Here is a 16,755-nt window from a genome sequence, read left to right on the forward strand (position 1 = left end):
TGTTTATTCCTCTAGCTCCCTTACTCTAAGTCCCATTGTCATTAATAAATATCCCAATATCCAATTGGTTATTCTTTGTCTCCTTTCCAGTTACATTGGGACACAGAATGAGGCTTTTACAAAAGATATCTCAGAGGCTTATCTTAGAGACTGTGACCTAGAATTTCTGAGATATAATCACAAATCTGCTTTCTTAATCAGTTTTCATATAGTTCTTTGGTCCTGTGGTATCATTTTTTTTTGTTTGTTTACTTAAGCCTTTTTTTCCTCAGTTTATTCATTCATATTATATCATAAGTGGTAATACTTTATATAGTTTTCTGATGGGTGCAAAGCTTTTAAATGAACCAGAATATAGCTAGCAAGTCAGCAGAAAAAAAAAAAAACCTCACTGAGTTAATTCAGGGCCAGCAAAAAAAAATTCCTAAGGGAATCTCAATTAATATGCTTTTTCTGGATAGTAATTTGATAAAACATAAGTGTTGGACTAGCTTCACGGGTGTTTCTTCCCAGGCACATGCTCTCTGGGTAGGAAAGAACTCGACTGGAGCCAACCTGGGCTGCTGCTTACTCAGCGATGTGGGAGAGGAACCAGGAACTCATGGCAGAGTGGGAACACAGTGCAATGCCTTTATTGATCAGAGACAACGCTTTTTATATATCTCTTTAACCAGAAGTGGCAAGTGGGAAAAGGAAATGGCTAGGAGAGGGGGTGGAGAAAAGAAAAGAGCTCGAATGTAGAAAGCTTCCATAGCAGATGTTCCGAAGGTTCTAACCAATGGGATAAACCAATACCCTGCAGGCAGGGTAGGTTTCAGGCAAAACAATGATTGTGTAAATAGACCATAATATCAAGATGGAGCAGGGCGGGCATAATGCCCAACACATAAGTAAGTTTACATTTTTATTTCAAAACTTCACTGTTTTTTTTTATTTCTTTATTGGGGGATTAATGTTTTACAGTCGACCAAAAATGGTAGTTTGTACATGCATAACATTTCTCAGTTTTCCACATAACAATACAACCCCCACTGGGTCCTCTGCGATCATGTTCCAGGGCCTGAACCCTCCCCCCACCCCCCTACACATACCCCAGAGTCTTTTACTTTGGTGCAATACACCAACTCCAATCCAAGTTCTGCTTAGTGTTTTCTTATCTTGTTTTTCAACTTCTGCCTGAGAGTGAGATAACCCCATATTCATCCTTCTGTTTCTTTTTTTTTTTTTTTGTATATGCATAACATTTCTCAGTTTTCCACGTAACAATACAACCCCCACTAGGTCCTCTGTCATGGCTTTCCAGGACCTGTACTCTCCCACCCACCCCCATCCCCACCCCCACCCCCAGAGTCTTTTACTTAGGTGCAATACACCAACTCCAGTTCAGGTTCTATTGTTTTTTCTTTTTCCTGCTTTCCTTTTCACTTCTTGGGTATAATACACAGACACAGTGTTTTAGGTTTTTTTTTAATATTTATTTATTTATTCCTTTTTGTTGCCCTTGCTGTTTTTTTTTTTTATTTATTTCTTTATTGGGGCATTAATATTTTACATTCAACAGTAAATACAATAGTTTGTACATGCATAACATTTCCCAGTTTTCCATATAACAATACAATCCCTACTAGGTCCTCTGTCATCCTTCTTGGACCTGTATTCTCCCCCTCACCTACCCACCCCAGAGTCTTTTACTTTGGTGCAATATGCCAATACCAGTTCAGGTTCTGTGTTTTCTCTTCTGATCTTGTTTTTCACCTTCTGCCTGAGAGTGAGATCATCCCATATTCATCCTTCTGTTTCTGACTTATTTGACTTAACATGATTTCTTCAAGCTCCATCCAAGATGAACTGAAAATGGTGAAATCATCATTTTTTATAGCTGAGTAGTATTCCATTGTGTATATATACTGTTGGGTAGTATGCCAGCTCTGCTGACTTAAAGCCTCTGTCTCTAATCCTGATTAACTAAGCACTACCATGCCTGCAGGGTTTGATCCCACTTAATGCTGCGGTCTATTTACATAAACCACTGTTAACTAACCACCACCCTGCCTCCAGGGCATTGGTTTAATCCCACTGGTTCATACTCTCTTTTTGCTTCGCCCCCTCTCCTTGTCATACCCTGATTTCCACCAATCTTTTTTTTTGCTCCACCCTCTCTACGTCACATCCTGTTTCCACCCTACTTGGCGAGTATATATATAACAGCTGCTCTTCTATTTTAACACACTTAGAATTGCTTTCTGGCTCTGAGAGTTTCAGAGTGTATCTCCTGCGATGCTAGCTTGGCACGAGTTCCTGATCCCTCTCCCACACAGCAGCCTAGGTTGGCTCCAGTTGACCGAGAGAGCACTTGCTCGGGGGAAAAAGCACCCTCAGGCTATCCCGGCAATATACCACAACTTGCTCAGCCACTCATCTGTTGTTGGACACCTGGGTTGCTTCCAGGTTTTTGGCTATTACAAATTGTGCTACTATCAACATGGGTATGCACAAATCTTTTTGGATGGGTGTGTTTGGTTCCTTAGGATATATCCCCAGGAGAAGAATTGCAGGGTCATAGGGTAGGTCCACTTCTAGCCTTCTGAGAGTACTCCACACTGCTGTCCCCAGAGGTTGGACCAATTTACATTCCCACCAGCAGTTGTCCCCACAACCTCTCTAGTATTTGTAGATGCTATCTTTTCTGTTGTATGGCATTGTCACAGAAGTGAAGTGGTATCTCATTATTGTCTTTATTTGAATTTCTCTAACAATCAATGACTTGGAGCATTTTTTCATATGTTTGTTGGCCTTTTGGATCTCTTCTGTGGTGACTATTCTGTTCATGTCTTTTCCCCATTTTTGGATGGGGTCATTTGCAAAACATCATTGTTCTGTCAAAATACTATATGCTCAATGTTGGGGAGGAGGGATCCTATAATGAAAAAATAATGCAGCTCCTCCCTTCCCTCTTTCCTTCCTTCCTTCTACTTTCCTTACTTTTCTTTTTTTTAATAAAAAAATACATTTTTTAATTGGGGAATTAATGTTTTACATTCAACAGTAAGTACAATAGTTTGTACATGCATAACATTCCCCAGTTTCCCATATAACAGTACAACCCCACTAGGTCCTCTGAATCCTTCCTGGAACTGTATTCTCCCCATCCTCCCACCCCAGAGTCTTTTACTTTGGTACAATATGCCAATTCCATTTCAGGTTCTACTTCTGTTTTCTTTTCTGATCTTGTTTTTCAACTTCTGCCTGAGAGTGAGATCATCCCATATTCATCCTTCTGTTTCTGACTTATATCACTCAACATGATTTTTTCAAGGTCCATCCAAGATTGGCTGAAAATGGTGAGGTCACCATTTTTCAGAGCTGAGTAGTATTCCATTGTGTATATATACCACGACTTGCTCAGCCACTCATCTGTTATTGGACACCTGGGTTGCTTCCAGATTTTGGCTATTACAAATTGTGCTGCCAAGAACATATGTGTACACAGATCTTTTTGGATGTATATGTTGGGTTCCTTAGGATATATCCCCAGGAGAGGAATTGCAGGATAATAGGGTAGGTCCATGTCTAGCCTTCTGAGACTTCTCCAGAATGTTCTCTACAAAGATTGGACCAATTTACATTCCCACCAGCAGTGTAGGAGGGTTTCTTTGACCACATACCCTCTCCAGCATTTGCTGCTGTTACCTTTTCTGATGTATGACATTCTCACAGGAAAAGTGATTTTTCATTGTTGTCTTTATTTGCATTTCTCTGACAATCAGAGACTTGGAGCATTTTTTCATGTGTTTCTCGGCCTTTTGGATCTCTTCTGTGGTGAATATTCTGTCCATGTCTTCCTCCCATTTTTTGGATGGGATTATTTGTTTTCTTGTTGTTGAGTTTGGCAAGCTCTTTATATATGTTGGTTATTAAACTCTTATCTGATGTATGGCATGTAAAGATCTTCTCCCATTCTGTGAGGGGTGTCTTGGTTTGGGTAGTGGTTTCTTTTGCTGTGAAGAAGCTTTTTAATTGATGTAGTCCCATAGGTTTATACTTGCCTTAGTCTTTTTTGTAATTGCATTGGTTTCATTGAAGATGTCTTTAAAATGTATGCAGAAAAGAGTTCTGCCAATATTTTCCTCTAAGTATCTGATAGTTTGTGGTCTAACATCCAAGTCCTTGATCCACTTGGAATTTTCTTTTGTATTTGGTGAAATATAGTGGTTCAGTTTCATTCTTCTGCATGTTTCAACCCATTGTTTCCAACACCATATGCTGAAGAGACTCTGCTTTCCCCATTTAATAGTCTGAGCCCCTTTGTCAAAGATTAGATGTCCATAGGTGTGGGGGCTTACTTCTGGGCTCTCAATTCTATTCCACTGGTCAGTGTGTCTATTCATGTTCGAGTACCAAGCAATTTTGATGACAATGGCCCTATAATACAGTTTGAAATCTGGGAGTGTGATGCCTCCAGTTCTGTTCTTTTTTCTCAAGATTGTTTTGGCAATTCTAGGTCTTTTCTGGTTCCAGATAAACATTTGCAGCATTTGTTCTATTCTCCTAAAAAATTTGGTTGGGATCTTGATGGGGAGAGCATTAAATTTGTAGATGGCTCTGGGTAGTATATTCATTTTGATGATGTTAATTCTACCAACCCATGAACATGGAATATCTTTCCACTTCTTTTTCAATTTCCTTGAGTAGTGACTCATAATTTTCAGTATACAAGTCTTTCACTTCTTTGGTTAGGTTTACTCCTAGATATTTTATTGGTTTTGTTGCTGTAGTAAAAGGAATTGATTTCTGGATTTCAGTTTCTTCTAGCGTAGTGTTTGGATAGAGGAATGCCACTGACTTTTGAATGTTAATTTTATAGCCTGATACCTTACTGTATTGCCTGATGATTTCCAAAAGCTTCTTGCTGGATTCCTTAGGTTTTTCTTTGTATACTATCATGTCATCTGCAAATAGGGAGAGTTTGACTTCTTCTCTTCCAATCTGTATCCCTTTAATTCCTTGCTCCTGCCTGATTGCTATGGCAAGAACTTCCAACACTATGTTGAATAGTAATGGTGATAGTGGGCAGCCCTGTCTAGTACCTGATCTGAGGGGAAATGCTTCCAGTTTTTTACCATTGAGTATGATGTTGGCTGTAGGTTTGCTATATATAGACTCCACTATCTTCAGGAATTTTCCATCTATTCCCATTTTTTGTAGTGTTTTGATCATAAAGGGATGTTGCATTTTGTCAAAGGCTTTCTCTGCATCTATTGATATCACCATGTGGTTTTTGGTCTTGCTTTTATTGATGTGGTGAATCACGTTGATTGATTTACGTATATTAAACCACCCTTGCATGCCTGGGATAAACCCCACTTGGTCATGATGAACAATCTTTTTAATATACTGCTGCATCCAGTTGGCTAGAATTTTGTTCAGTATTTTAGCATCTATGTTCATCAGAGATATTGGTCTGTAGTTTTCTTTTTTGGTTGTGTCCCTGTCTGCTTTTGGTATCAGAGAGATATTAGCATCATAGAAGCTGGCAGGGAGTATTCCAGTGTCTTCAATCTTCTGGAAAACTTTTAAAAGTAGGGGTATTTGTTCTTCTTTGAAGGTTTTGTAGAATTCATTTGTAAAACCATCTGGTCCAGGACTTTTATTTTTGGGGAGATTTTTGATAACTGTTTCAATTTCATTAGCTGTGATGCGCCTGTTCATGTTAGCCACTTCCTCTTTACTTAGTTTTGGAAGTTGGTAGGTATCTAGGAAATCGTCCATTTCCTCCAGGTTCTTTAGTTTGGTGGTGTATAGTTGTTCATAGAAGCCTCGCATGATATGTTGAATTTCTGCGATGTCTGTTGTGATATCTCCTCTTTCATTTACTATCCGATTTATTTGGGTCTTCATTTTTTGTTTTGTGAGTCTGGTTAACGGTTTGTCAATTTTGTTCACTCTTTCGAAGAACCAACATTTACTTTCATTGATCTTTTGTATGGTTTTCTTATTCTCAATGTTATTTATTTCTACCCTAACTTTAGTGATTTCTGTCCTTCTGGTTGCTTTAGGGTTCCTTTGTTCTTCTTCTTCTAGGTCTTTAAGTTGCGCAATCAGGCTGTTTATTTGTGCTTTTTTTTTTTGTTTCCTAATGTGTGCTTGTATAGCTATGAACTTCCCTCTCAGTACTGCCTTAGCTGTGTCCCAAATATTTTGATAGCTTGTATCTTCATTTTCATTGAAGTCTCAACACATTTTGATTTCTTCCTTGATTTCCTCTTTGACCCAGAAGTTGTTAAGAAGTGTACTGTTGAGCTTCCACATTTTGGGACTATTACTAATCTTTTGTTGATTGTTAAGTGTTAGTTTGATTCCATTGTGGTCTGAGAAGATGCTTGTGATGATTTCAATACTCTTGAATTTGCTGATGCTGTCTTTGTGGCCTAACATATAGTCTATCCTTGAGAATGACCTTTGTGGATTTGAGTAAAATTCCAGTTTCTTGGGATGAATGACTCTGAAAATGTCCAATAGTTCTAATTTATCTAGCTCTTCATTTAGCTCCCTTATGTCTTTATTGACTTTCTGCCTGGATGTTCTGTCAAGTTGAGAGAGTGGGGTGTTGAAGTCCCCTACTATGACTGTGTTGCTGTTAATATATTTCTGTAGCTCTTTCAGTAGACGTTTGATGTATTTAGATGGCTCCTCATTGGGTGTATAGATGTTAATAATTGTTAAGTCCTCTTGATTGACTGACCCTCTGAGCATTAAGTAGTGCCCATTCCTAACTTTTTAATTTTATGTGCTTTAAGAGTTACTGTGTCATATATGAGAATAGCTGTTCCTGCCCTTTTTTGTAGGCCTTTTGCCTGTATGACAGTTTTCTATCCTTTCACTTTGAGTTTGTGTTTGTCTTGTTGAGTTAGGTGTGTTTCCTGTAGACAGCATATTGTTTGGTTGTGTTTTCTGATCCATCTTCCTACTGTGTCTTTTAATAGGTGAATTCAGGCCATTGACATTTATTGATATCAAAGATTGAAGATATTTTAACACCATTCTTGTAGAGTTTTAGAGTGTTCTCATATATGTCCTATTTATGATTATCTGACTGTTTATAGAAGACCTTTCAGAACTTCTTTCAGGGAAGGCTTGGTGATAGTTGATTCCTTCAACTGTTGCTTGTCTCAGAAGGTTTTGATGCCTCCATCTAATCTGAATGACAGTCTAGCAGGATATAGTATTCTTGGTTGAAAGCCTTTCTCCTTGAGTACTCAATAGATATCTTGCTATTCTCTTCTGGCCTGTAGTGTTTGTGTGGAGAAGTCTGCTGCTAATCTTATGGGTTTTCCTCTGTAGGTGACTCTTTGTTTTTCTCTTCAGCCTTCAGTATCCTTTATCCTTATTCTTTTTCATTCTAAATATGATGTGTCTTGGTGTCTTTAAGTCTGGGTTAATTCTGTTTGGGACCCTCTGGGCTTCTTGAATCTTTATGTTTTTGATGTTGTCTATACTAGAGAAGTTTTCAGCTATTATAGCCTGAAGAATGCTTTCTTCTCTTCCCTCTCTTTCTTCCTCTGCTAAGCCAATAATGTGCATATTGTTTCTTTTGAAGTCATCCCATAGATCTCTGTTGTTTTTTTCAGCATCTCTTAATCTCTTTTTGAGATCTCTTACTTCTTTTTTAGTTGTCTCTGATCCATCCTCGATCTTGCTAATTCTGTATTCAGCCTCATTGATTCTATTCTCTCTGCCCTCTACTGTTTTCTGGAGTTCATCTATTTTGTTTCCCTGTTCTGATACTGTTTTGGCTTGTTCAGCTAGTTGTGTTCTTAGCTCAGCTATTTCAGCTTTCAGCTCTCTAATAACCTTGAGATAGTGTTTTCTTCCAGAGTCTCATTTGTTGTTACTGTATTTCTGATTACAATTCTTTCAAACTCTTTACTCACTTCTGTGATTATTTCCTTAGCTAATGTTTGGATGTTGAACTCGTTATTTTGTGCTTCACCCTCTGGGGGGCTTTTAGCTGAACTGTTGTCCTGGTTAGTTTCTCCAATATTTCTTCTTGCTGGTTTACCCATTTTATATATTATGTTATGAGTTCCCTCTCTTAGTACTTTTCAAATTACTGATAACTATTTCCTGGATTGACTTGTGTCTAAGTAAGGTAATTAAAGGGTTCACAGTGGTGGAAGTTAACAGTTGTTTCAATAGTATTTTAATCCCTGAGTTGGAGCTCAGTGATTTAAAAGCCTCTTTTTTTTTTTTTTTTTTCTTCTCTGTAGGCTATGGGAGCCTGAGGGCTTCTAACTATAAGTAGGCTTCTTAACTTAATCACTGACTCCTGACCAAGAGATAAGGCATGGTGTGGCAGAGATAGTCCAGTGGTTATGCAAAGAGACTTTCACAGCCTCACAACTATGCCACTGAGGTATAGGTCTTCTCCTGAGTTTCCTGGTTAAACCTCTGTCCCCCGGTGTCCCTCCCTGCTGCTGCTCCAGATTCTGAGGGCAGTAGCAAAGGAGACTCAGGGTTGTACTTGGTGAGTCTCTGGGGATTCCTCTCCTCCCTTCAGCTGTCCCCTTGTTGATGGAACAGACTGGAGGTGGTGTCTCAACTGATAGACGTCAGACTGTTACCTGCCACTTAGTCTCTTCCTATGCTCCTCTCTGTCACCAGTCATGTGTGTTTGCACTCACCATTGATTTGGTGGGTTCCTGTAGTCATTCTAGTCTTGTCTTGTTTCAGTCCCAGGTGGTCTCCTTTGATATTCCTAGTTGATCCCTTTCTTTACTTTTCCTTGAAGAGTGTACACATTCTCACTTGTCATCATGGACATAGTTGAAAAGTAAAGCCAAGGAGGCTACCAACAATATGAGCTCAATCTCATATTGAGAATCTCAGCTTCAGTTTTTGTTTCTAGGAAAGATTGGATTGAACGAATGTTACAAAATATAAAAACTACATTAAGTCTTCATTTCTACTTATGTGGTAGTTGACTTGATACAATGCAAATAAAATGAAGTTGTAATCCAGAAGTATTTCACAATCTGATAACTAAGTCATTACTTGGTTAGCGAATGTCGGTTTCTGATAGCCAGGTCCCAGACATCATCTATGTACCATACTTTGGAACTAAGATTTTGACCTGTTAAAAACCATCTCAACTTTCCTGAAGGAAGCTTCAGTGCTACAGTGTCTTTATCTCTGTTAGAAGGGGGGAAAAAAAGTCAACCTGCAATGATAAAGTCCTAGTAACAACTAAAAACTTCTTCAGTTTTAGCTACTTATAGGTAGACCCTCTTCTCTGTTTATACCCATGCACAATCCACTCCTGATTTATTAGCTTCTGAAATTATATAATGACACCTGTAGTTAGTAGATGAGGGCTGAACTTATTAAACAGCCATTTTCTCTACTCATAACATTTATTTATTTAGATAGAGACAGAAATTGGGAGAGAAGGGAAAGATAAGGAGAAAGACATGCACACACACCTGCAGCACTGCTTCACCACTTGTGAAGCTTTCCTTCTACAGGTGGGGACTGGAGGGTTGGACCTAGGCCCTCATGTGCTCTCCCAAGTGCACCACCACAAAGCCCCTTCTCATAGTTTATAAAATCATATTAACACTAGTTTCAGTTACTCTCAATTATTTATAGTCCCTTGAGACGTTTTCCACCATGGAAAGAAGCAGACGTTCTTGAACATATTTTTTTATTATTTCTTTATTGGGGAATTAATGTTTTACCTTCGGCAGTAAGTACAATAGTTTGTACATACATAACATTTCCCAGTTTTCCATATAACAATACACTAGGTCCTCTGTCATCCTTCTTGGACCTGTATTCTCCCCCTCACCTACCCCCCCCAGAGTCTTTTACTTTGGTGCAAAATTCAGAATATCAGTAAACATGTCTTCTTTTATTTAAAAAAGCAGTTATAAAATACAAGTTCTGATCTCCCCTAGTATAGTCTAACATCAATAGAAGTGGGAAATAAGCATCCAAGAGGTGGTACAATGGACAGGATTTGGGATTCTCAAGCACGAGATCCTCAGTTCAAACCCTTGGCATCCCATGTAAAAGGGTGGTGCTGTGGTTTAAAAGCAAGCAAACAAACAAACAATAAATAAGTAAGCAGTAAGAAGACTTAGGCTTGCAAATGTGCAGTTCCAAGTTTGATCTCCAGCATCATTTGTACCAGGGTGATAATCTGGTTCTCTCTCCTCGCTGTAATAATAAATCAGTCTTTAAAAAAAAACCTAAAAAGTGGGGAATTTTTTCCCACTGTAGTTTTAACTAGAGTACTGCTCAACTCTGGCTTATGCTGGTGCTGGGAATTGAACCTAGGACTTTGGAACCTCAGGAATGAAAATCTACTAAATAAATCACTGTGCCATTCACCTGGGTGAGAAGTGTGAAAATGTTCTAAAGTTGGTATAACTTTGGAAATCCAGCTGAGTGGGTATAAAATTTAATTGCATATCCAAAGATAGGAAAGAAGTGGAGCTGGGAAGAAGGACATATGTGCAGCCTAAGGCTTAACGACATAGGACTGTGATGAAATGCCAGAAGCAAATGACCTGTGCTTGACAGTCATCACTAAGTCCACCAGAGCTTTCTCATAGACCAAATTCATTCATTTCTGCTCTGAAACAAAAAACCAAAGAAGACTCTAAAGGAATTAGCTGCATATTTAATATAAATTCTATAATAGTTTATTTCCCCCTGGTTGAGGACTATATTAAAATGAAGCTTAGGCATTTTTTGATTAGTAATTTAATAATGGTCAACAAAATTGTGGGATAAGAGTGGTGCTATTCTATACAATTCTTACCACCAGAGTTCCATATTCTATCTCCTCCATTGGGAATTTTCCTATACTTTAATCCTCTGGGAATATGACCAAAGATCTTTATGGGATGTAGAAGGTGGGAGGTCTAGCTTCTGTAATTGCTTCTCTAGCTTGGTTATTTTTAAAGCTTTTTTGATTAATTTATTTATTATTAGACAGAGTAAGAGAAATTTAGAGGGGAGAGGAAGATAAGAAGAGATACAGAGAGACATCTGCATCCCTGCTTCACCACTCATAAAGCTGCGCCCCTGCAGATGGGGACCAAGGGACCTGGACCTGGATCCTTGTGCACTGTAATGTGTGCATTTAACCAGGTGCACCACCATCGGTCCTGCTTAGGCATTTTTAATCTAAAAAATATCTCCTGTAATGATATGGTCTTTGGTGTATATGTCATATATATCAGCTTCTTTTTCTCCTGAGGAAGAAACTATTATTTTCTTACCTATTTACTATATAGTCAAGGTAATTGATAAAACAAAAGGAAGTCAAGGCAGAATAAAAATATGATCTTTTTAAAAAATTACTTATTTAATAATGAGAGATAAAAGCAGAGCATTACCCTGGCATATGCAATGCCAGGGATCAAACTCAATTTTTGTATATGTGTTGCCAAAACGAGCACAAGGGATCAAACTCAAGACCACATACCTGTGGGTCCAGTAAGATGTAATCTTTATGACCAGCAGGTGGCGCTCAGCATACTGGTTGAAAGCAAACTTGCTTGCATTGTAGATTGTACCTGGCATCTGATTTTAAACATTTTAAGAAAAGAGAGTAGTGGCTTGAATTAAATGCCCATCTGAACCTCAGGTGGCATAAAATGCCAGACTGAGAGCTCTGCTGGAGCCAGGAACTTGACTCTGAGAAATCATTGGGGAGCAAGGTAGGAAAATGGGAGTGGAAATACCATTTTTCTCTTAGCTCACTTGGATAGCATACTGCTTTGCCTTGTACACACCTCAGGTTCAAGCCAGGCCACATCACACTGAAGAAAGCTTCTGTACTATGGTCTCTCTCTCTCTCTCTCTCTCTCCCACCCTCCCCCTCCCTCTCCCCCTCTTCCTCTTCCTCTCTCTATCTAAAACAAAACAAAAACTGTTTGCTCTAAAACTGACGAGCAGGCAAATTGCACATACTGACTGATTCTCATCCTCTCTCTCTCTCTCCCCCTCTGTTTTTCCTTCCTTTTTACTTAATAGGACAGAGAAAAACTGAGAGGACAGGGGGAGAAAGAGGGAGAGAAAGTGAAACACCTGCAGCCCCGCTTCATGGCTCATGATGCATCCCTCCCATAGGTGGGAGACAGGGGCTTGAATACAGTTCCTTGCACATGGAACTGTGTGCACTAAACTGGTGTACCACTGCCCAGCCCCACTTGACTGATTTTCTAAACCACCCAAAGCTACCTGAAGTGGGTAGATAGGTCAGCACATTTAGACTAGATCCAATGGGAGTCAAAAGCAGGTGTTGAGGAAGAGGCCCCGCTTAATTGGCGTTGTTTTAGAAACTTACAATTCGGAAGGATGGGTCCTAGATTTGGCTGTTGCTACAATCTCTGAGCAAGGGCATGCTAGGGCTTACTCTGAAGTGTGGGAAAAAATGGAAAGTTTCAACCACTGCTAGAATCACCTCTCATTATTAGGGTGAAGAATCACTGCAGAGAAAATACAGCAGTAGTTACCTGTACTTCTGACTGACTGGCTGTGAATCAGAGGTTTCTACCACCCTCTCCTTGAGCTCAGTTAATTTGCTCAAGAAGCTCACTGAACTCAGGGAAACCCACTTACTTGTTAGGTTGCCAATTCATTACAAGGGATAAGCAGTTAAATGAAGAGGTACATAGGGTCTGAACAAAGGAGCTTTTCTCCATGGCACTTGGGGCTGATGTGTGTAACTCTTGGAAGCATTCTGGTTTCATAATCTAGGAGATCCCTGAGTTGCCTTTTATTTTAAATTTTATTTATTTATTATTGGATAGAGACAGAAATTGAGAAGGGAGGGGGAGATAGAGAGGGAGAGAGACAGAAAGACACTGCGGCCCTGCTTCACCATTCGTGAAGTGTCCCCCTGCAGGTTGGGACCAGGGGCTTGAACCTGGGTCCTTACACATTGTAATGTATGTATTTAATCAGGTGCACCACCACCTAGCCCCTTCCTGAGTTGCCTCTTTGGTTTGTTTGTTTGTTTGTTTTTGTTTTTTGTGTGTGGAGGCATTATTATATAGACCTGATTAAATAACTCATTGGTCACTGATGACTAAGTCAGCCACTAGTTTCTCTCCCCTAGTTCCTCTCCCCTACCGGGAAATGGGGTGGTACTAAATGTTTCAGCCCTCTATCCTCCATGGTTGGGGCTGTGGAAACTAGCCCCTTATCCTTGGATGATCTTCAAAAATTACCTCATGAACATAGACCCAGTTGTGAGAAGGAGTCAGTTATAAATAAGACATCAACTTTACCTTTAGGGCCCTGAAGCATGTTTTCACCAGGGGACAAGTAACAATGTTTTTTGTTTGTTTGTTCCACAAAGCCAGGAGATAGCTCAGTATCACTGACAACATCTTGGAGGAGGACTGGAGGGTGGGGTGAGAAGCAGAGTTTTTGTTTTTGTTTTTTAACCTGCTCTTTCCTCTCTATTTTTTCCTTTTTATTTTTTTCCTTTCTCTTTTTTTTTTTCCCTCTCTCTAAGGATATAGAACAAACAGACAAACAAAAAAGCTGGGGAGGCTGCTCATTGGTCTTGTGCGTTTATTTGTGAGACCCTCACTTCATTTCTTAAAGTCACCATAAAAATGGCTCCACAAACCTTCCAGTGGAAGGGATGAGATAAGGCACTCTCGTGTTGGAATTGTATGATTTGTAGCCCTCTTATCCCACAATCTTGTCGACCATTATTAAACAACTAATAAAAAAAGAAGTTGAAAAATAATAAAGCACAACTTGCACTGGGTTGGTGTATTGCACCAAAGTAAAAGACTCTGGGGTGTGGGGTGGGGGGGGGGTTCAGGTTCTGGAACATGATGGCAGAGAAAGACCTAGAGGAGGTTGAATTGTTATGTGGAAAACTGAGAAATGTTACACATGTACAAACTACTATATTTTACTGTAGACTATAAACCATTAATCCCCAATTTAAAAAAATGGCTCCACAACTGTCTGCTTTCACAACCCTCACAGCACAAGCATAAGACAGCCAGTGCTCCTCTCAACTTTTAAATCACTAGAAGTCTGTTATTCCCCTGGTGAAAACATTTCTCCTCTGGAAACTGAGACACTCAAACTCTCAGAGCTCAGTTGTAGTATGGCAAATGAAAATTCTGTGAGTGTTCTCATTTGAACCTGATCCCCAATGCACTAGAGGAAGTTTTGATGCTGTAGTGTGGTGTGTCCTCTCTCTCTCTCTCTCTCTTTCTCTCTTTCCTCCCCCTCCTCCTCCCTTCTCAATTTCTCTGTCTCTATCTAATAATAAATAAATATATTTTAAAAATAAAATATTTTTCTAAAGTTGTGGAGAATGCTATAGGTGTCTCTCCTCTTTCTCACACTCTTTGAGAGAAACAGAGGGGGAAGACAAAATAAAGAATAGAAGAAAGAGGTTCTAAATATACAGATTCAGTAGAGATCAGGGGTCCACAGCCTCTTAATTTCATCATATTCAAAATGCAAGAGATGTGACAAATTAGTCCAGTTAATATCCAAAATGGATGCTACAGTTGAGAAGGGATTTACACCACAGTGAGATGGTAAACAGACTGGGATGTGGGCTAGGGGAAAAGAAAAACCTGATTTGTGGAATTTGCTGTTTCCATGGTGCAGAAGCCCCACTATGACATTTTCAAGCTGCCATCACAATGCCACTAAACTCAAGGCTGGAAAGAAAGGCACCCAAGTGGCTGCTGGCTTCAGCAAGCACCAGCTAGGAATGCAAAGAAAGCATCGTCTTCAGACAGTCCTGAGAGGATTCCATGCCAGAGGAGAACTACATGTGGCAGGATACAGCATCTAGCTTGGCACATACTGGGTGCTTATTGAACTAGTTTTTAAATTTTTATTTATTAGTATTTGATTTTAATTTGATAGAGAGAAACTGAGAGAGGATTGGAAGATAGAAAGGGAGACACCTGCTGCACTGCTCCATCACTCAGGCAGCTTCCCCTCTGCAGGTGGGAACCAGGAGCTTAAACCTGGTTCTTGAACATAATAACATGTCCACTAAACCAATATGCCCCCACCCAGCCCCTAATTATTTGTTGAATGAATGTTTGGTGGGCACATTAGTTTCATTCTCCAAAATTATTTGCAAGAGGTGATATTAGTGGTGACTATCTACATAGTTCAGTGTTTTAAAATGCCTCTGCAGGTGAGTATCTCAACTTTGGAAGAAGGAGACAATATAGTAGTGTAATTATTCTCCCTATTCTTCAGAAAATGAAGCACCATCTCTGAGGCAAAGACTTGTTTCAGGTGGCCGGCACAACATGAGAATCCTAGTGTGTACCTGCATTAAGATACTGAGCAGAGGGGGAGTCGGACAGTAACGCAGTGGGTTAAGTGCATGTGACTCAAAGCAAAAGGACCAGCATAAGGATCCTGGCATAAGGATCCCAGCATAAGGATCCCAGTTCGAGCCCCCGGCTCCCCACCTGCAGGGGAGTCACTTCATAAGCGGTGAAGCAGGTCTGCAGGTGTCTATCTTTCTCTCCTCCTCTCTGTCTTCCCCTCCCCTCTCCATTTCACTTTGTCCTATCCAACAATGATGACATCAATAACAACAACAGTAACTACAACAATAAAAAAAGGGCAACAAAATAGAACAAATAAATTAAATAAATAAATAAAGATACTGAACAGAGCCTTAGGGGTCATGAACCATCTGTTATGCAGATGCTCTGGCAGCCAAAGGAAATAGCAGTAGCTCCAAGAAGATAGTGGAATGGAATTGGAGTATTACACCAAAGTAAAAGACTCTGGGGTGGGTGGGAGGGTGGGGAGAATACAGGTCCATGAAAAATGATGAATGAAATAGTGGGGGTTTTATTGCTAAATGGGAATCTGGGGAATGTTATGCATGTAAAAAAAAAAAAGAAGTAGAAACGCAAAGCAGAAATTGACTGAGTTTGGAGTATGGCACCAAAGTAAGAAAGCAGAAGTATACTAGAGTTTGCAGTGAGTACCTCCCTAATACTTCCTCTCCACTTTTCCAAGCTTTGGGTCCATGATTGCTCAACAATTTGTTTGGCTTTGTATGTTAACTCTCTTTTCAGTCACCAGGTTCCAGGTATCATCAGGATGCCGGCCAGACTTCCCTGGATTGAAGACACCACCAATGTGTCCTGGAGCTCAGCTTCCCCAGAGACCCATCCTACTAGGGAAGAGAGAGGCAGACTGGGAGTATGGACCGACCAGTCAACGCCCATGTTCAGCGAGGAAGCAATTACAGAAGCCAGACCTTCTACCTTCTGCAACCCTCAATGACACTGGGTCCATGCTCCCAGAGGGATAGAGAATGGGAAAGCTATTGGGGGAGGGGGTGGGATATGGAGATTGGGCAGTGGGAATTGTGTGGAGTTGTACCCCTCCTACCCTATGGTTTTGTTAATTAATCCTTTCTTAAATAAAAATAAATAAATAAATAAATAAATAAATAAAAAAAGAAGATAGTGGAATGAACACCAAGAAGCAAAAGCCAGGCCTCCAGTGGTTTTTCTTTCCTGCTCACTACCTAGACAGAATGGATTGGTGATACTGCCAGGAGATATCTCAATGATTTGAAACTGGGCCAGTGAGTTAGACACACCAGCGAGACTGGGACAAAGGGGTGCCTGTCCACACTGCTGTATGTGTAAACACTTGCATCTGGACAAAATCCACCTGGAGGCATGCATATAGAATGCACCACTGCACACACAGGTG

This window comes from Erinaceus europaeus, chromosome 9, assembly GCF_950295315.1.
Source record: "Erinaceus europaeus chromosome 9, mEriEur2.1, whole genome shotgun sequence".
NCBI lineage: Eukaryota > Metazoa > Chordata > Mammalia > Eulipotyphla > Erinaceidae > Erinaceus > Erinaceus europaeus.